At 36.4% G+C, this 23,185-nt stretch overlaps 1 long non-coding RNA gene across 1 annotated transcript in view; it reads left to right on the forward strand.

The window, feature by feature from the left end:
- The window catches only part of LOC143258114 (uncharacterized), a 31,738-nt gene extending 9,293 nt beyond the window's left edge, over positions 1–22,445 (forward strand). Inside the window, exons 2-3 of the long non-coding RNA XR_013032148.1 lie at positions 17,481–17,746; positions 22,210–22,445. This is a non-coding gene — a long non-coding RNA (uncharacterized LOC143258114). The remainder of the gene's footprint in view (positions 1–17,480; positions 17,747–22,209) is intronic.
- Positions 22,446–23,185: the final 740 nt, after the last annotated feature.

Below are 23,185 nucleotides of genomic sequence, written 5' to 3' on the forward strand. Positions count from 1 at the left end.
ACTTGCAGAACATACAGATCTCTCAAACAAATTTATTGGACACGAATCCGTTTTGGCGAAAAATCCGATGTTTTCCTCTGTTTTCAAAGTGCACAACTTTTATTGTCATTTTGGTCTGACAATCAGTGCCTTAACACGTGTAACATCACATACTTTGAGCTTGTAACGTTATTACATATATTTCTCTTTAAAATAAAAAAAAAATATCCCTTTTGCGTTTCTTGTTTTGAAGAGTATAGTTTGCATTTCATTTTCGAACGTTTCTGATACAACGTTAAATACTTGCATTTCTAACACGTGAGAAGACTATGGTCACTGTTAGGCCTACTTCACTCACTATTCATTCATCTGTGGAAACGTTAATTGTTACTAACAGGATCTAATGTACTTTACAATAAACTTGGTGGTCACATATTTCCTCTGAAAACTTAGTAAACGATCAACTGGTTGTTACTTTTTTTAGCTCAGGGTAAACACGTGTGGTCGTGTTAAAATAAATAAATACGAGTGTCGAAGCTAAGTTTTACGAAGTGTTACAAAGTTTAATGTTTTGTTTTAAAGTATTAAGTTCAGTTATTTAAATCTTTATGTAACGTGTAAAAGATATTGTTTCTATTACTTTACAACTAATCCTGAAGACATGTGAAGAAACTCTATATGTGCTTGCCAAGGAAATATATTGCTTTGCAACTTGGCAATGATAAATAACTTGAAAATTATGTAACTCTGTTTCTTTAATAACACCACGAGTTATTATTGTTGACTTTGACCGAAAGGAAAACCTTTTTGTTGTATCTGATATAAACTTTCAGTTCAACGCTCAAATGGTAGCGCTATGTAGATTCTAAAGAAGTCAGTCCACAAGAACACATACAAAAGTTGTTACGGTTCTCAAACGAGACCCGAAACTCAATCGCTATAAAAACAGTTCACTGTTCTTCTTCAGGAGAATAAAGAAGGAAAATAATGAATTATTCAAAGGAACTCGTGGTTTGGGTCTCGTTTGAGAACCGGTTGTACTATATGGTTTCTCTTTAAACGTCATTTCGGACCAGCGAAAATAACATACGTGTTTCAAACGTGACACTAACCCTTCGTTTCTTACAGGGAAGAGAGTCACGTGACTACCTGCAGTAGATATAACGCATCCAGGTTACGCGTGTTTGACGACCGATGAACTTACTGGCACACAGAGTTTCATCCAAAGTGAACGCACGCCTTGTATTTCTTCTCACTAGACCCCCCTTTCCTCCCCATCTCTACGGCCCCATGATTTATAGTCTATTCCAGATTACCGTTGTGGAAGTATAGCCTCAAACACGAGTTGCAGTTAGCTCAAAATTCAGCTGTTGGTACGTATGGTAAACATGTGGTTTACGTCTCTCTGTCAGTGAAACTAGTTAATATTCTAATCAGGATGTGTGTGTAATTCTATTAAAAGGTTCAACATCTCGTCATATTTTTAATTATTATTACTTATCCTTATAATTTGAGATCGCGTAATGAAATTCAAGTGAACAGTTTCATGGCTCCGTACGACTGTCAACGTTAAAAGAAATTGTAAAAATTCACTGTCATTATTTAAGTGAAAATAAATATCCAAAAACTTCAAATAAATGTCTTTGTTTTAGTGTAGGTAATTAATTAATTCGTCACAAAATCATTTAAGATAATTAGACGAATAACTGTTGTTTTCCATATTTTAACAAATACTCACGAGCTCAGACTTCAAATTAAAGTACCCTCAAAATTTCATTTCCACGATCTACAAAAGCCCCCTTCCCCCCATCATTTCATTCCCGAATGAAACAGCACGTGTTGTGGAAGCGGAGAATGAAGTTCTACGTAATATCAGCTCTCTAGTTTTCCATCTGGAAGCGTGACTAGCACAAACGGTCTCTTAGTCTTAATGAAGGAAGGAAAGCCCACAAATTTCCGCGAGATGAGAAACCTACACGTGTAGCGTATTATCAAACTGTATGGACTTCAGTCACCGCTTTGATGTTGAGAATAGCTGGCTGGCTACTGAATTTTCTGTTATCGACTATAATGTACACACACGTCTCTTTAAGTAAAAAAAAATCTCTTCTCGTGTTACTTGGTCGACATCTTATCTGGTGAGCTGAAAATACAAAACGTTAAACTTTGGTTCACAACTGTTTCAACTCTTCCTTTAGTTATCTTGAGTACCCCCCCCTCATTCCTTTAATTAGCGATATATCCACAACTGGAACACGCTTATGTGGGGCTTGAGAGGTAAATAACTAAGGTTTCCCCTAGTCCTCCTCATCTATAGGTCACTAACTCAGATATCTGAACATTTTCTGGCATAACTAGCAACCAACCAAATGTTCTTTCATTCAAGGAACCGAAGCTGGCTCAAACCTAGTTTTACTATAATACTTTTTTTCCCGGATTTTCACGGAGGCCAACCGTAGCCATTTTGGAGGGAAAAGTTTCGCTTGGGATCCTCTTGAAGAAGAGAGCCAGGGCAGTTATCTTCTTTGTCCACTGTCCCCTCAACACAACAACAATACCTCCCCCCCCTAGTTTTGGAAGTTCGTATTTGATCCTCAGCATAACAAGAGTATTAACGGTAGGCTCGGCATGGCCAGGTAATCCGAGAGTCGCGGGTTCGAATCCCCGTCGCACCAAACATGTTTGCCCTTTCAGCCATGGAGGCGTTATAACGTGACGGTCAATCCCCCTATTCGTTGGTAAAAGAGTAGCTCAAGAGTTGGCGGTGGGTGCTGATGACTAGCTGCCTTTCCTCTAGTATTACACAGCAAAATTAGAAACGGCTAGCGCAGATAACTCTCGCGTAGCTTTGCGCGAAATTCAAAAAACAAATCATACAAACTATTAACGTATCATGAAACGTCACAGAACTCACTGAATAATATGAATAAACAACTTTAACTACTGATAATTAATTACCTGAGGTTTTCAGTAACTGTTCCGACTGTTTATTTATGCTTGTCCAAAGGTTTGCAACGTCATTCGTCTCTAAAAGCGTTTACTATCAAGAAAAGTTCAAGTGTCTTTAAGCCTTTGCATCAAGTTGCTAGTGATTTTAGACAAATTAGGGTGATTAACATAGTATTCATTATTAACTTCGCTTAAGGTCTTATGATTATCCCCGTTCAAGAATATTGTTTCAATCCTTTCAGGTATTTCTTATTTTGCCATCCATTGTGAAGAACCTGAAAATAAAACATAAAAATTCTGAGACATCTTTTATCACGTTGAGGCTCATTTGCAGAAGAGTTTGTTTGTTTGTTTTGGAATTTCGCACAAAGCTACTCGAGAGCTATCTGTGCTAGCCGTCCCTAATTTAGCAGTGTAAGACTAGAGGGAAGGCAGCTAGTCATCACCACCCACCGCCAACTCTTGGGCTACTCTTTACCAACGAATAGTGGGATTGACTGTCACATTATACACCCCACGGCTGGGAGGGCGAGCATGTTTAGTGCGACGCGGGCGCGAACCCGCGACCCTCGGATTACGAGTCGCACGCCTTACGCGCTTGGCCATGCCAGGCCTTGCAGAAGAGAATCCATGGTTGTAGATAGAGAGTGGTTTATTGATAGTAGAATAAGAAACTTAGGAGTTATGGTTGGAGAGAGTGACTTATTAATGGTAGAATCTATGAATCTAGGAGTTAGGGTTAGAGAGAGCAGTTAGTTAACGGAAAAATGGAAGAGTTTGGTGAAGTAGATTATACAAGACGAAGCCTAAATGTTATGATTGGAAAAAGTATATTGTTAATAACAATATTTAGGGCGCTCGACTCGCAATCTGAGGGTCGCGGGTTCGAATCCCCGTCACATCAAACATGCTTGCACTTTCAGTCGTGGAGGCGTTATAATGTCACAGTCAATCCACTATTCATTGGTAAAAGAGTAGCCCTAAAGCTGGCGGAGGGCGTTGATGACTAACTGCTTTCGCTCTAACTTTTTACTGCTAAATTAGGGACGGCTAGCGCAGATAGCTCTCGTGTTGCTTTGCGCGAAATTAAAAGAAAAAAAAAACAAATGAACCTCACTAATGCAAAGTGACGTCACAGCTTAGTCACAGAATTCTGTCTTGGCAACTGCAAAGCCTCACATTTGTTAGAAGCGTAAAGCTTGCTGACGTAGAATCGCAACCAAAGTCATTCTTCACTGAACGCTGTCGGAAAAGCAGACATGTGAACAGAAAGAGACAAAATACTGTTTATGCGCATGAGCAGTAATTAACAAAAATACTTGCTGTTACTAAACTTTACGATCGTTAATAAGTCGGTGAATAAACACTTCCGGCTACTGCAATTAACATGCATGGGTTGTCTCATGTAATAACACTTCACGTATGTGTGAAAAATTCTGTAATACTGTTTCGTGAACTGGAGTTCTGTAATACGTTAATTACAACTCGGATATGATTTGCAACTTCGATTATTTTAAAGAGTTCGATGAGTTTCTCATCTTTAATTACATCTTACACTTTATTTACTGGGGCTCATGTAATATTTAGGAATAACAAAAACTCAGTTTTACGACAGTTTTACGTATTTTGTTAATTGTTGTTGTTACTTGGGTAGCCTGTGTGTTAATTTGGTGTTGTGTATAATAGCCTTTTTCTTTCCTTCTTTTGTTGAGTACACGTGTTGCTCTCTGTATTTATATAAACACATTGAGTGTAAAACCACGAGGTGTTTGGTATTAATGTAATCCAAAAATTCCAGTTTTCTGACGCTTTTCTCATGAACGTATAACGTCTAACAAACAAAGCACAAATATATAATGTAGAAAGCATCTTTGAAAAAGGAAAACAAAAGATACCAACAAATAAAACTATCAGCTCAATAGCTGTTTTATACAGTTGTGTATACTGAACTTAATGGTTAATTTCCCAGGTCTGTAACTTCGAGGGTTCATGGTTCATATCGAGTAACTACAAACAAACACAGCTTCCACTTTGCGGTCGTGGGTACTCTCATAATAATGATGGTCAAGTTTCACTGTATGGTCAGATAACAGCGGCTCAAGAGTTAGAAATGGATACTATTGAATAACTAACTCTCTTCATTCTAGTTTGTCAGTTAAAAATTATATTTGGTAATACACAAGTAACCTTTGTGTATGGTTGTGCAAATATTCGAAACAAACAAGATTCCGAGGATAAATGATACGTTTGATGGACATCATAATTATTGACGTATAATAGAAAGTAAAAACCCATTGAATTATATCTTCTGACAAGCTGTCTACTACAGTGTTTGTGACACTTATTAGAATTACTCAACTCATCTTGATTCTCAGGACAAAGTAAACGAAAGCGAATTCTATATCTCACTCACGGCCACAAAATGCGGATTATGTTTTTGGAACAACTGAACCCTCGAATTCATCACAGTCCGGGCACGCTAGGAACTGAGAAACACAAGGATTTCCATTAAGAAACCAGCCGATTGACGAATGATAAAATCTGTCCCTCGACATTTCTTGATCGATTGATAGTTTTTAGCCGCGGTATATCGGCTCATAGAATGGTTCTGTTGTTGTTTTTTTAATACGAACGTTCTGCCCATAGCTCCATCTCGTGACCGATTTGAGATCTAGTTACAGCCACGACTACTGAGGATTCTCTTATGTTTGTATTCTAATGAGAATCTAATCGTTTAAACGCACGGCCTTCTTTTATTTTATATTAGTCTCGCACTAAAATGTGGCTAATATTACAATTTCTACCTGTTTATAATTTTGATATAAGCTTAATAAACCTTCACTTGCAAGCGAGAATAAGAACTGTCCGGCTTACGTAAGTTTAGTGCTTGATGTCATATACTATGTGAATGCAATGAATAGATTGTATAAGAATTATCATTTGACGACTAATACCCTGGGTCTCATTAGAGGCAGTAGAAAATAATCTGTTCGTTCGCCGAAGAAAAAAAAAATATATCTCAATCTTTATTTTTTCCGCTTTTGCATTAAAAATAATGTTTTAACTTGGACTTTGTCGTTCTTTCAATCGTTTATCAAAATGTGCGAGTGCCCTGCCATCTAGTGGTTACTTGTAAAATACTTTTACAAAAGTTGGGAATATATAAGCAAGCATTCGATTTAAAAAAAAATATATCAAATGAGAATTACTTCTTATATCGATACCTTTTTGTTTTGTTTTTAACATCGAATGTAATAATATCAATAGCATTAGACGAAACATATCTAAAACTTAAAACAATATAAAAACTTTTAACCAAATGATGCTAATAAGTTTGAAATTACAATTTTTAACAAAATACAAAATTAGTTTAGAAGAATGCTTGTCATAAAGCAAAACAACGCGAGACACGGTGTTAAGTGTTCTGAATAATTCTATACTAAAAACGTTCGTCGTTGTTAAAAAGCCTGAAACGTAAGAAGACCATATTGTCGAGATGTTATATATATTTCAGGATTTTCAGGACAACAGGGGCTTGTTTAAGTATAACAAGGAGCATAATAAACTGCCAAGACAAGCTATAGGCTGCAGGTCAGATGGAAGAAGCAGGGGAAGGCCGAAGGAATCTTGACGCAGAACAATTGAAAGATATGTGAGAAATGAAGACCTGGGCCAGACGAAGGTTGAAACACGGGCAGACGTCTGAAAGCAGTGAAGAGCCTTCGTGGTTGCCCTGCTGACCACTTGAGATTCAGAAAGGACTTACGTTAATCATGCCAATAGATAACAAGAAAGATATTATTTTGATCTCTGTTGAACCTAACGTTGGTTTATTCAGTCAGTCGGCATAAAATTTTCAGTTAAAATCATTTAATAAATATAAGTTGTTGTTTTTTGTTTTCGTATCTCAAAACGACTGGTATGGGTACTAACACTTTTATTGATAAGCAGAGAATAACGTTTCGAATTTCCTAGGTCATCTTCAGACCATCTGATACATTTTTATTTCAAGTAGGTTTCTCGTCAGAATTTGTTTTTCCAACTGTCTTAAAGTGACACAGTCAGGATGTACGTAGGAGTTGAGTTTGTGATAAAACCAGGAAGTACGTGGGAGTTGTTGCGTTTTTGTAATTTTATCACACTTTCGTGAAGTTAAATAACGAAACGCTTCTAGATTAACACTAATCATAGATCAGTATGCTAGTATTCTTGTAATAACCTCGTGAGGAATGAAAGACTCGTAAACATCTTTGTTTGGTCTTTTTTGTTTCTCTGTCGCCTAATTAAAAGACGCCTACATCTGAAGTTTTATTACAGACCAATATGTTGGTTTATTTTACTTGCTATGAATGAAATAAACATGGAAAAGTTACGACAGTAGAGCCTTCCAATCTTCTGATAAACCAAGAAATCAACAGCAGACACTGTAGGAATTTGTAGTAAAATTCTTATTTACAGACCTAAACGTTTTCTGTTTTGTTTATGGATACAAAAAAACAATCTGTTCTTCGAGTTTATTTTTAATTTTTGTTGTAAACATTTCGCACCTGTCTATTTTCTTTTCGACAATCTAAACAAACAGAACTATGTTTTCGAAATCCTATTTCGAGGCTTATGTGCTCGTTTTCTTTAGCTGTTCTTTTTCTCGTGTGTTGGTCACTAGCTGTAGTCCCGCCCCCCTCGCAGCTGAGCCATAAATTTGAGGGCTTATTACGCTAAACGCAAAATGTTGATACACTGTTGGCCAAAATCTTAAGGCCAATGAACATAAAGAAAAAATATTCATTTTGCGTTGTTAGACTCAACCACTTATTTGAGTAGAGCTTCGAAAGATGAAAATAAGAAAAGGGAAAATAAAAATTAAAAACATTTTTAGCATTTATTAGGGAAAATGTGAGCACTACATGTATGAAATTAGCCTAGATACTAGCTGGTCAAAAGTTTAAGACCATACCAAAAAGAAGTCCTAAACAAGGTAGGAAATGCCCAACAAGAGGTCTCAGTAGCGAGTTGCACGGCCGTCATTGCGAATAACTTCAAAAATTCGCTTTGGCATGGTTGATATAAGCGTTTGCAGAAGGCTGACTGAAATGTTATTCAAAGTGGTGAAGATGGCTTCACAAAGATCATGCACTGTTTGGAATTGACGTCCATTTCTTTAGACTTCCCTTGCCGTCCACCCCCAAACATTTTCAATAGGATTCAGTTCGGACGAACACGCTGGATGGTCCAAAAGAATTACGTTATTCGCCATGAAAAAAAAACCTTTGTCCTGCGGGCATTGTGGATTGCAGCATTGTTCTGCTGAAAGATCCAGCCGTTTTTACACAAGCGAGGGCCTTCAGTCAATAAGGATGCTCTCTCCAACATGTCAATGTAGCCAGTTGCTGGTTTATCCCACCAGAGACATTTTCTACACGATACAGTAGAGGAGGCTCCATCATGATCTGGGGTGCTTTCACCTTATTGTGCCAGTAACGTTGGAAGCCATCTGGTCAATCCAGGTTAAACTTTTTCTCATCAGAGAACAAACCCTTCGTACACTTTTCTACTTCCCATGTTTGGTGCTTCTCAGTAACGTTTAATTGAGCTGTTTCGTGGTGTGGAAGGAGGCGTGGCTTTTGAAGACGTTTACGGTTTTTAAAGCCTTTATCTCGTAGACGCCCTCTTGTTGTTCTTGAGCTGCATTTTGCGTCTGTAAGGACCTTAACCTGATTCGACAATCGGCTGATGTCTTGCCGGACAACCCGTCGAATCCTCCTGCTCAACGCCGGCGAAATTTTGTTGGGCCAACCACTTGAAATTCTCGTTCCGTATCCCTCAGGGTCTTTTAAGAAATTTGCAACAGCAGTTTTACTACGCTCAATCTCACCAGCAATGGCACATTGAGAAAGACCTTGCTGTTGCAGCTCGACAATTCTGCCACGTTCAAACTCTGTCAACTTTTTAACTTTTGCCATGTTTTTACCCAATGTAACACAGGAGATGTCAACGGAAGATGTTGACAACGCTGATGCTTGACCACAAATGACTAAATTTCGTTACGCGTTTACCGATTAACGCTTCGTTTGAGTATGGTCTTGAACTTTTGACCAGCTAGTATTTAGGCTAATTTTATAGTGTTCGCATTTTCCCAATTAAATGCTAAAACGTTTTTTATGTTTATTTTCCCATTTATTATTTTTATTTTTCGAAGCTCTACTCAAATTAGTAGTTGAGTCTAACAACGCAAAATGCATATTTTTTCTTCATCTTCATTGGCCTTAAGATTTTGGCCAGCAGTGTGTTAATAGGATATATTGCTGCATATTTAACAGTTTTGATGTGTACGTTGTGTATGATTATACCTGTTTATTTGAATAATTTTCCACAATAGGCATGATTTTATTTAAGAACAAATTTGTGGCCGTTTGAAATTTTGTATTTGGTCTATCATGATATTTCATCCATTGTTGTGATGTAAGTTGCTTAATTATGATAATTGAACCATTGCTATGATATTATTTGTTTTAGCTTGTTATACCATAATTATTATTTGTTTTAGCTTGTTATACCATAATTATTATTTGTTTTAGCTTGTTATACCATAATTATTATTTGTTTTTAATGTCATTGCACCAATCATTATGATGCAAGTTGTTTGATTATGGTGTTTTTCTGTTTCTGTGTGGTATGTCCAGATTTTAATCCACATAATTGGTACCTACAATTTATATCCATAACCGCTAAGTATTAGTATCATGATTAAACATTCATATAATAATTAAGTACTTTACGAAAAATAAAAGAGTGCTTTACGTAAAGTGAAACTGTACATACTATCTAACATTGTGAGTTTCATTTACATTGTTGGACATGACCGAAAGAGTAGTCTACTGGACTGTTAATTAGAGAATCCATGGTTCACACCTCATTGCCACAAAACCACACACTGCTCTTTTAGGACATGAGTGCACTATAAGAGTAACAGTCAAATCCCACAATTTGAATATCCCAAAAGTTAACAGTAGGTGCTGCTAACTGTCTGTCTCAGATTAATAACTATATATTTTCTTATGTAGTAAGATTGGCGCTTAATATACTTTTAATATTTTGTAGTGGGTATAAACGGATTGAGAAAAACAAGAAGCATTATAACTTATTAAAATCTATCAATAAAGATGCTCTCTCCAACTTGCCAATGTAACCAGCCACTGTTTGACGCCCCTGTATAACCTGAAGCTCCATTGTTCCATGGAAGGAGAAAGCACCCCAGATCATGATGGAACCTCCTCCACTGTGTTGTGTGGTAAATGTCTAGGGTTGGATATCCTTATCGTGCCAGTAACGTTCGAAACTATCTGGCCCATCCAGGTTAAACTTTTTCTTAGCAAAGAACAAAACTTTCTTCCATTTTTCTACGTCCCATGTTTGGTGCTTCTCAGCAAAGTTTAACCGACTTGTTTTGTGGTGTGGAAGGAGGTGTGGCCTTTGAAGACGTTTACGGTTTTTAAAGTCTTTCTCTTGTAGATGCTGTCTTATTGTTCTTGAGCTGCATTCTGCGTCAGTAAGGGCCTTAATCTGGTTCGACGATTGGCTGATGTCTTGCCGGACAACCCGTCGAATCCTCCTGCTCAACGCCGGCGAAATTTTCTTGGGCCGACCACTTGAAATTCTCGTTCCGTATTCCTCAGGGTCTTTTAAGAAATTTGCAACAGCAGTTTTACTGCGTCCAATCTCACCAGCGATGGCACGTTGAGAGAGACCTTGCTTTTGCAGCTCGACAGTTCTGCCACATTCAAATTCTTTCAACTGTTTAGCCTTTGCCATGTTTTTACCCTATGTAACACAGGAGATGTTGACAACGCTAATGCTTGAACACAAGTGACTATATTTCGTCACGTGTTTACCGATTAACACTTCGTTTCAGTATGGTCTTAAACTTTTGACCAGTTAGTATTTAGGCTAATTTAGTAATGTTCACATTTTCCATATTAAATACTAAAAAGTTTTTTATTTTTATTTTCTCTTTTCTTATTTTCATCTTTTGAATCTCTACTCAAATAAGTGGTTGAGTCTAACAACGCAAAATGCATATTTTTTCTTCATGTTCATTGGCCTAAAGATTTTGGTCAGCAGTGTACCTGTGGTGGAAAAAGAAGAGGTAGCCCACTGTGTGTGTTTGTATTTTTGTATGTTTGTTTTAGTGCAAAGCCGCCTTGAGTTATATATATGTTCTGTCCACCGCGAGGAGTCAAACCCCTGATTTTAGCGTTATAAATCCGAAACCTTTCTACAAAGTTGTAGACATCTCTGCGCAGCATACAAGCTGTATTTAAGCGCTATCTGATAAAACAGTTATAAACGTCACGACCCATGTAGAATATATATTAAAGGTTTGTTCTCAACTGCTATTAAAAAGAGCAACTGCGAACTTGTTTCTGGCTTCTACTTAGAAGTTATTTATGATATATTTTTTTAGTTTTTTTTAGGACTAATTCCTAAATAGTTTTTGTTTAGGTACACTTTGTAATTATTTAACATAATCAAATGATATATTGACAGATAAAACTGTTATAATTATGTATCTATTTCGTATAAGTAAACAGTACGATTTTCAAATATAAATAAATACCTCTAAATAAAAATTTTATGATCTTAGCACAAACCCAGTTAGCATATCTATAATACAAAAATATCATCCTGAAGAATTACTGACTTAAAAAGGTAAAAGTGTTTGTCTTTCTTATTTATAAAACTGCTAGTTTTAAAACGTAAAACTTTAATAATTGTGCTCCTAAGAACAATACATTTAAGTATTTGTTTGTTTATAATAAAACACAAAGCTGTAGAATAGGTTTCCTATGCTGTACCCACCGGAGATATCGAAACCGCTTTGTAAATCTGTGTACATTCTGCTGTGCCAGTGGGAAAATATTCAACTTCCAAAAGAAACATCTTATGTATAAATTACTTAATATTCCTGCAAATGATGAAGTATTTTGACTTACTGTTGTTTTTGTAATTGCGGTTTGCTTATTTATTGTTAATTATAAAGTTGCATAGGTATCGAAACCTGATTTTTAGCATATAAACTGACTTACCACGGAGCCACCTGGGAGCTTTTAATTCCGGAAAAAAATTATTTACTTTCTACTTTCCCTGGTTGCTACTAGATGGCAGAGCATGCTAGTAAGATTCAAATTGTTGTTGTTTTACAACATTCAAACATCTAGCACACTCTGGTGGTGGTTCATAGGAAGGGAATCGATCACCAACTAACACGTCTTGTGATTTCTGGAAGTCACGGACCGTGAACAGATCATAATGAAAATTTAGAGGCCTAGAAGATATGTTTCAGCTGTAAGAAATCACTTATTACAGAAGTTGAAAAGTTTCTTGTAATGAACATAAAACCTTGTTTAACTTGTGTTTGTTTGTTTATTGTTAAGCACAGAGCTACACGATGGATTGATTATCTGTGCCTATTGCGGGTATCAATACTCTGATTTTTTAGTTTTAGAAGCCCACATACTTGCCACCGATCCATCGGGGACGTTAACATTTCCCAGTGAAACAGGGAGAAAGGTTACAATATCGGAGCATCACCTTCAAAACAGAGAAATAAAATAATCTCAGCTAAGCTTACTACTCTAACGTGGTGAGGGCGCTTGACTCGTAATCTGATGGTCGCGGGTTCGAATCCCCGTCACGCCAAACACGTTTGCTCTTTCAGCAGTGGGGGCATTATACTGTGATGGTCAATCCCACTATTTATTGGTAAAAGAGTAGTCCAAGAGTTGGCGGTGGGTGGTGATAACTACATGCTTTCTCTCTCGTCTTTCACTGCAATATTAAGGACGACTAGCCCATATAGCCTTCGTGTAGCTTTGCGCGAAATTCAAAAACAAACATTTTATTAATAAATCACGGATTAGCAAGAATAAACTCTAAACCAGTAACAGAGTGAAAGAATATAAAGTAAATGCTCTGTTCTGACAAAGCGAGTCAAATCAGAAGAGTAATTCAGTAAAGAGAATAGTCTCACTGATATTACAGCTTCAAACAATAGTCTCTTTCAACCTCTCCTAAACATATCTGGGGCACCACTGACGGGCTGTTATCTTGATTGTAAATAAACACCCACATTCGTCATTGTTAATCTGAGAATTTAACACATGTACAAATACCGAGATATTAATTGTACAAAAAAGTTTAAACATCTACTAAGGATAATAGTTAGGCTATCTATGAAGCTTTACCAACACAAATTTAATAACTAAGCTATCTATAAAACTCTATCAACAGGGATTTAATAACTAGGCTATCTATGAAACTCTATCAACAGGGATTTAATAACTAGGCTGTCTATGAAGCTCTATTAACAGGGATTTAATAACTAGGTTATCTATGAAACTCTAACAACAGGATTTAATAACTAGGCTGTCTATGAAGCTCTATTAACAGGGATTTAATAACTAGGTTATATATGAAACTCTAACAACAGGATTTAATAACTAGGCTGTCTATGAAGCTCTATTAACAGGGATTTAATAACTAGGTTATCTATGAAACTCTAACAACAGGATTTAATGACTGGGCTATCTATGAAGCTTTACCAACACAAATTTAATAACTAGGCTATCTATAAAACTCTACCAGCACAAATTTAATAACTAGGCTATCTACGAATCTATACCAACAGGGATATAATAATTGGTAATATATGTAGGTTTACCCAGGAATTAAATATCAGGGTAATAGATGTAGGATTTTTCAACAGAGATTGAATAGTGAATATTAGATCTAGACTTACAAATAGAGATTTGATATCTGGACATTGTATGCGGGTTTATCAACAATAATTAAATAGATAATCAATGTACAATGTAGCTTTCACTCGGGGATTTATAATGCGCTAATGCATCTAGGTTCAAGGATTTATCAACTTCTCAATGCATGTAGATATACCAACAATGATTTCATTGTTGATCAAAGGAAATAATTTTACAGCTATTGTTTTAACAGTTGATCAGTACAAGTGTAATTGTCAAAAGAGGTTCAATAGTTGGGTTATACAGTAACAAGAATTGTATAGTCGGCCAATGCAAGCAGAATTACCTTTAGGTGTTTAGCTATTGAGTAACGTATGTTATTTATCAACACGGAACCAATAATGGAGTAAGATATAGTGGTTTATAAACCACTGTTTGGTAGTTGAGTTACGTATGTAGTCAGCATGAAGTTATAACTTTGTAATGTACGTAAGCTTACATAGATAGTATTATATGACTACAAATAAGGATGAGTGTTCTGGTATAAACAACGAATGTCCCCCACTAGTACAACGATAAGTCTACGGACTTACAACGCTGAAATCACCGGTTCGAGTCTCCGCGGTGGACTCAGCAGGTAACCCTATGTTTCTTTTTCCTAAAGAAAAACACACACAAAACAATGAATGTCTTTTGTTTATTCAAAGCACATTGTTTATGTTTTGTTATTTTATGACTAATCAAACTGTTATATATGCTTATAAAAAGTATAGCTGAGTAAAAATATAAATAACTACTTATTAAACAAGTATTACTGTAAACAGTGAGTTTCCTATAGAGGATAGGGAAGAGCGGGTAGTTTTTCTAAACAAATGAAAGTTATAAATAAGTTATAAATGTACTTATAAACTCATCATAGTTCCAGGACAAATGGAATCCATTACCTTCGTAACCTTCCCTCTGCAAAGAAGGCTTATAACCTTTACTTTGTCTCTAGGTGAAAGGTTACACTCTTTATCATCTCCAAGTGAGACTAAAAAGATAATACATTGCAAGGGTCAGTTGTGGATTAATCAACTGTAATACAGAAGTGTTAGATTTACACAAATATCTTTAGAATCTTTATGTAATACAAAACTCAATGACGAAACAAGTATCTTTCCACAAACTTTACACAATATTAAACCTCTTGCTGTTCTTCAATGATTTTCATCTGTTGTGAAAGTCTAGCGGTTAATAAAATAGAATCAAAGTACTTTGAGTTCATGACTTCTCATAAGGAATAAGGAACACATAATAAATCTTTAGTGTTTTTACTTTGATTTTGTTACATGTCATGTTACTGTCAATCACATATAGAAGGAAGGTTTAGTGTCATCTATCCTAACAGCTTCGTAACAAATACTTTTTTGTTTATTTTTAATTAAAGCTAAACAATGGACTAGCTCTGATGTGGCCACTGCAGGTAACGAACCAATATTGTTAATGTTATAAGCCCTAAAGTTTACCACTGAATCACCAGCAGGCTTATAACAAGCAGTAATGGTTGAATACGGTGCGTAGATCGGAAACGCTTCGCGAATCAACTTTCTCCAATCTGGTTGCATCTGATCAAATCCTTTTGAAATAAAGTAAAAATATTAATTTTAAACCATTAAAGATTCAAATATGGCTGACTTGTGCAGTAAAGCTAAGGGAAAAGAGATATAAAAATGCGCGGTTAATTAATAAGATGTCAATACGTCTCTAATGAGAAATAGCCAACACTTTCCAGCTTTTAAGTGCTCAAAATACTGTGTGATATTTTTCACAGCTTTGTGTGCTAAAAATATTGTGTGATATTCTTCGCAGATTTAACTGTCAGAGATATTGTGTGATATTCTTCACAGATTTAAGTGTTAAAGATATTGTATGATATTCTTCACAGTTTTAAGTGTTAGAGATATTGTGTGATATTCTTCACAGTTTTAAGTGTTAGAGATATTGTGTGATATTCTTCACAGTTTTAAGTGTTAGAGATATTGTGTGATATTCTTCGCAGATTTAAGTGTTATTATCCTTAATGATATTTCACCCAGCAGTCCTTTTAGCGTCTGTAATTTCAAGTGTTTAAAATCGCCTTCATATTGTTATTATCTTTCATTGTATTCGGTGTCATACACAGCTATACAAACAACAACTAAACTTCATTTTATTTGTTTTTTAATTTCGTGCAAAACTACACGAGGGCTATCCTCAGCAGCGTAATGCTAGAGGGAAGGCAGCTAGTCTTCATCACCCACTGCCAACTATTGGGCTACTCTTTCACCAACAAATAGTGGGATTGACCATCACATTATAATGCCCCCACAGTTGAAAGGGCGAACATGTTTGGTGTGACGGGGATTCGAACCCGTGACCCACGGTATACGAGTCGAGTGCTTTAACCACCTGGCCATGCCGGGCCACATCACGTTACATCAAGAAATATAATTTTCTAACTCCTGCTGTAAAAACATGAGTTCAATATGAACTGGTATCGAGTTAATCACTTTGTAATCACGGGAGTCCAGTATCAAATAATGTTGTATTTAATCAAATCTGTGACCACATGAGTCCAGTATCAAGTGAAATTATATTTAATCGCTCCTGTAACCACGTGAGTCCAGGATCAACTGATATCGTATTTAATCACTCCTGGAACCACGTGAGTCCAGTATCAAATGATATTATATTTAATTACTCCTGGAACCACGTGAGTCCAGTATCAACTGATATCGTATTTAATCACTCCTGGAACCACGTGAGTCCAGAATCAAATGATATTATATTTAATCACTCCTGTTACCACGTGAGTCCAGTATCAAATGATATTATATTTAATTACTCCTGGAACCACGTGAGTCCAGTATCAACTGATATCTTATTTAATAACTTCTAGAACCAAGTCAGTTCATTCAGATGTTTTATTAAACTTATTATAGTGTTTAATCTCAGTGATTTGTAAAATATATCCATTTGCCTAATTTTTGGAGTTGGATGTGTGGAATATCTCAAATATTCGAATATTTCATATTCTTTAACCTTCCTTGAGGCCATGAAAATATTTTATTTTATAATTTAAAATGTCTTCCTTGGTCTTCTAAGGCTCCGAAATCAATTCAGAAGAGGGCGTGCTCTGGTAAGTTGAATGAAATCTGCACTGGCGGCGCTAGTGGCTGGCCTCTCAAATTAGAATCCACGAAAATGCGTGGAAAATGATAGGATTTAAGGCCCACAGGGACATTAGACAAAATATAAAAGTACGAGAAGTGGACTTATTTATGGTTTATAGAAAAACGTTATCAAGGGTATTAAAAGTTCTAAAGCGCAGTGTTAGTCGTTGGTTGTAAAAGAAATAAGCAAACAGAGGATCGGTTTGTTTAACAGATGTAATTATTTGGTGACAGTGGTAGTGTGGGTTTCGTTAGACTGATTTGTTGTGGTACCCTTTTTAACTGGATCCCTCAGGGAATTATATCACATTTCACCAACAGACTCCTTGACAAAGTCTTCTGGTAAAAAAGAACGTATTTGGCAAACAGACATCTTTGTCAGACTCACTGATGGTTCGGAAAAGGTTTTCGTAATTAACAATTTTAACGAGATCACTTGTCCGCGTCAAGTTTATCCAAATTAATAAAAAAACTCTTGGAACCTGTAAGAACATAAACTTTAGAAACTTTAACCAGGCGTTTTGGTTTTTCTAAGATGTGTCGTAATTTATTTATTATTCGTAAGACCTCGAATAGTTTTAAAAGCAATTGTCTGTTTAAATAGGAGGACAGTTCATCAGCTTACAAAGTTCGTGTCCAAAGCATTTACACCAGTAAACTGACCAACTTGGATCGAGTCCTTTTCTTATCCTTGGCTAACCACTACTCTCCCTTTTACAAGACATATCTTCCAGCACGTGCCGAGGTTACGGAACATCAGTACCTTAACAGACAGTTTAGTTCTACCTCACTTGTTACCTGCAATGTTTCTATTAATCACTACAACTCCACTGACTGATACTCTCGGCCGTGATGATCGTAGAAGAAAACGTAAGAAAAAGTATACATTATATTTAAAATAACAAAGAATAAAACTTTATAGAGTTAAATAGTTTAAGAAGAACAAGTTTCTTAGTAAGATAACAGTGTAGAATATGTATATATTAATACAATGCCAATCCTCAATAATTAATAGGGAATAAACATTGTAATACAACAGTTCTTTTCAACAACCAAAATATCAATGTACAATAAATATTGTGACACGAAAACAATACACCATAACACTCCGTCTTAAATCCCTGAGAAATACGTAAGCCGAAACGTTAGGTTTGAATGAAATCGGGCCCGGCATGGCCAAGCGTGTTAAGGCGTTCGACTCATAATTCGAGGGTCGCGGGTTCGAATCCCGGCCCCACCGTGGGGGCGTTATAATGTGACGGTCAATCCCACTATTCGTTGGTAAAAGAGTAGCCCAAGAGCTGGTGGTGGGTGGTGATGACTAGCTACCCTCCCTCTAGTCTTATACTGCTAAATTAGGGACGGCTAGCGCAGATAGCCCTCGTGTAGCTTTGCGCGAAATTCAAAACAAACAAACAAACGAATGAAATCGTTTCTTCTGTTTTTTGTTTTTTTTTCTGGAGCGTATAACGGATTTACTATTATATATCTAGTTTAGAAATTCCCTATTATTTTCAACTACGATTTGTAAACTTTCGTAATGACACAATGTGTATTATTTTCTAAGTGACTTACATCTAGAGCAAGAGGGAATTCTCAATAGCCTCGGAACTTGAAAATGTTTCAAGTAGAATTAGGATAAATTGATCTATGAGACTCCACCCCCTTTTATTAGCTATATTTTAGTGCGCCAGAAATATCAAGTGTGGGGCTCACGTGCACCCGATTCGATTTTATTATTCATCAGGGTCTCTTCAAATTTATATTATTTTAAGAACGATTAGAGGAAATTAATCTATTAGACCTTGGGCGTGGTAAAATACAACAATAAAAAGGATTTGACCTCCTGAGTCCAAAACTGGAATTAGATTTCAAATTAGTCAAAAGATAATGAAGTTATGAGCTAAAAGTTTGTACTTGGAAAACAAAAACTCAGAACCATTCTATGATCCGCCATACCGCGACTAAAAAAGAATGAAAAGTTCTTGACTCACAAAAACATTAATAATATATACTGTGCTACAGGTTTGTATAATACTGGTTGACAGTTTTATCACTACGTTAGAAAATCGAATACAAAAGTCATAATGTTTACTTAACAATTGAAAGCCAATATTTGGTATCGTTTTATAAACATAAGAAATACAAATCTAGCCATCTATAAATAAATAAATTAAGCATTAAATATTTTAAATTAATTCCACCACATCAGTTTTAACACAATTTTTAATTGTTTTAAACATGTGGGGATGGTATGGCTGAAGACGATTTATAATTGAAAGAATTGGCTGTTTGAGGCTCGCTCATTCCTAGTCTTTGTGTTCCAGGGCTTTACTTAATAGTAGCTTCAGTCAATTCAGTTGTAAACTGTGTAGAAGTTTGGGGTCAACATGCGATGTCCTACCATCACGTCCACAGCCACAATTATCATTATTATCCAAAGTTAAGCGTTAAATGTTTATATTTGACATGAATACATAATTTTTTATGCCAAACACGCAAACGTGTCACGTTTTTATACAGATGAATACTTTAGCAAATGCATGGTTCACAAAGATGGTACCACTACAAGCTTAGTTAATAGCTGATTTTTATTTGTTAGGCAGTTAAGTACGTCAAGAATACAGCATAATGATAAACCTTAACTTACAAAGAGTTTTTGATACACTGTCAACAACTAAAAGGGCACTTAGCTGAGTACCGCCATGCAGAGTTTCTCATATTCGACTCTCAAAAAAAGTTTCGTTTTTGATTGAATTATAGAGCACAAATAGTGCAAAAATATGTCTCTACGTTAACGGGTAGAGATTTTATAGAATTTCGCAATCTTGACCCTTTAAACACTAAACTTAGAAGAGATTAGTTTTTGGTTCAAATGTTTACCAGCTTTTGTCTAAATCCACTGTCGTTTTCGAGAAATCTTGCCGAAAAGCACACAAACAAACGTACACACACATAGAGGTGTAAACAAAACCTCCTTATACCCTCACAAACAAACGTACACACACATAGAGGTGTAAACAAAACCTCCTTATACCCTCACAAACAAACGTACACACACATAGAGGTGTAAACAAAACCTCCTTACACCCTCACAAACAAACGTACACACACATAGAGGTGTAAACAAAACCTCCTTACACCCTCACAAACAAACGTACACACACATGGGGTGTAAACAAAACCTCCTTATACCCTCACAAACAAACGTACACACACATAGGGGTGTAAACAAAACCTCCTTATACCCTCACAAACAAACGTACACACACATGGAGGTGTAAACAAAACCTCCTTACACCCTCACAAACAAACGTACACACACATAGAGGTGTAAACAAAACCTCCTTACACCCTCACAAACAAACGTACACACATAGAGGTGTAAACAAAACCTCCTTATACCCTCACAAACAAACGTACACACACCTAGGGTGTAAACAAAACCTCCTTATGCCCTCACAAACAAACGTACACACACATGGGGTGTAAACAAAACCTCCTTATGCCCTCACAAACAAACGTACACACACATGGAGGTGTAAACAAAACCTCCTTACACCCTCACAAACAAACGTACACACACATAGAGGTGTAAACAAAACCTCCTTACACCCTCACAAACAAACGTGCACACATGGGGGTGTAAACAAACCTCCTTATACCCTCACAAACAAACGTGCACACACATAGAGGTGTAAACAAATCGTTCTTATACCCTCACAAACAAACGTGCACACACATAGAGATGTAAACAAAATTTCCTTATACCCTCACAAACAAACGTACACACACATAGAGGTGTAAACAAAACCTCTTATACCCTCACAAACAAACGTGCACATACATGGGGTGTAAACAAAACCTCCTTATACCCTCACAAACAAACGTACACACACATAGAGGTGTAAACAAACCTCCTTATACCCTCACAAACAAACGTACACACACATGGAGGTGTAAACAAAACCTCCTTATACCCTCACAAACAAACGTACACACACATGGGGGTGTAAACAAATCGTTCTTATACCCTCACAAACAAACGTACACACACATGGAGGTGTAAACAAACCTCCTTATACCCTCACAAACAAACGTGTACACACATAGGGGTGTAAACAAACCTCCTTATACCCTCACAAACAAACGTACACACACCTGGGGGTGTAAACAAAACCTCCTTATGCCCTCACAAACAAACGTACACACACATGGAGGTGTAAACAAACCTCCTTATACCCTCACAAACAAACGTACACACACATGGGGGTAATAAACAAAACCTCCTTACACCCTCACAAACAAACGTACACACATAGAGGTGTAAACAAAACCTCCTTACACCCTCACAAACAAACGTACACACACATAGAGGTGTAAACAAAACCTCCTTACACCCTCACAAACAAACGTACACACACATAGAGGTGTAAACAAAACCTCCTTATACCCTCACAAACAAACGTACACACACATAGAGGTGTAAACAAAACCTCCTTATACTCTCACAAACAAACGTACACACACATTGAGGTGTAAACAAAACCTCCTTATACCCTCACAAACAAACGTGCACACACATGGGGGTGTAAACAAAACCTCCTTACACCCTCACAAACAAACGTACACACACATAGAGGTGTAAACAAAACCTCCTTATACCCTCACAAACAAACGTACACACACATAGAGGTGTAAACAAAACCTCCTTACACCCTCACAAACAAACGTACACACACATAGAGGTGTAAACAAAACCTCCTTATACCCTCGGTGACGGGAAGTACAATCTGACGACATTCTGCAGCCCTCTGTATAGAGTGTCCTCCCATCGGACAGCAATAATTTTACGGATTTACAACGCTAACATCAGGGGTTCGATTCCCCTCGGTGGACATAGCAGATAGTCTGATGTAGCTTTGCTATAAGAAAAAAGTGCACAAGATTGTTTTCAGTTTTTGTTTACGTATCAGACATTTCAAACAATTTAATGAACCAATATCTGTTTGTTTGTTGTAGCGCAAAAGCCACATTGGGCTAACTACTGTGTCCATCGCAGGGAATAGAACCTCGGATTGTAGGGTTTAAAGTTTGTAATTTCGCTGCTGATCCACAGTGTTACTTTTTATTCTTTGTCAGTTTTTTAAAGAGATATCTTTTAAAATAATGTTTTGAGAGAGCTGACATGATACCATTTAAACCTTTTCGAGGTTCAAGGGTTTAATTGTTGTTATATATCATGTAAGTTCAGGTAAACTAGACAATCTCAAATTATGCTAATGCCAAAAATTGTTTTTTCTTTTTATATGTCTGGTATGTTTTTCTTATAGCAAAGCCAGATGGGGTTGTCTGCTGTGTCCATAGAGGGGAATTTAACTCCTGATTCTTGAGTTTCCTTTCTACTTGTGGTATTGTTTTTAATTAAACTAAATTTGTCGCTTTCACGTAGTATACTTAGCTTACAACCTAGGACAACATGTCAGTCTTAAAGTTAAACATTTCGTTGGCTATTTTGATCTTATGTTAAGAACCAGTAATACACCAATAATATTAAAACATCCGGAAGTCTTCGTGTAAAGATGTTCAGTTCATTTTTATCTTAACATCTGTCAGTGTTTTGAACTTTTATATTTTAATAAAGGGAATCAGAATCGCCTTAACAGAACGAAGAGCAGAAATATTAAACTACAAATGTCCAATGTTTTAACGCCACCTATCGAATGTAATTCAAATAAAACACGTAAAATTATCTTCTTATTTCTGCGGATTTGCTGATGACAAAAAGAACACAAATTGAATCGTCTCGTATTGTGCCCCGCATCAACAGCACGCCCCCTAAAGTTAAACCAAAACACTAACTGGTACCAACTAATTATTTTCTGCCTTTCACAAACCCTACCATTTCAGCGATTGTTCCACAACATTTGACTATTACTGCTGCTGCACGTGACATGCACTCCTACCCGTGTTTCATTTTTTAACCCTCTCCTACTCACCCGTTTAGACTTGTTTCTGCTACTAATCTAAACAAGAAGGATGTAAGTATAGCAGATGTCAGGATAAAAGAGCAGAAATAAAAAGTTTATGTAAGTCTTTGAAGGAAACACCGTCGAATAGAATTTAACAGGAGAAGGTCTTGCTTTTGAAAAACACGAGACTGAAAACCAGCAATAAAGGAAAGAACGAAGACGAAGAACAGGGACATTATGTGGAGGGTTTCTCATTACATAATTAGATCTCAAGGCCAATCCTTAAAATGGAGATACTAAGTTCCTGTTGAAAAATTGGCCCAATTCTTTTTCTGTG

Source organism: Tachypleus tridentatus, chromosome 7 (assembly GCF_004210375.1).
Source record: "Tachypleus tridentatus isolate NWPU-2018 chromosome 7, ASM421037v1, whole genome shotgun sequence".
NCBI lineage: Eukaryota > Metazoa > Arthropoda > Merostomata > Xiphosura > Limulidae > Tachypleus > Tachypleus tridentatus.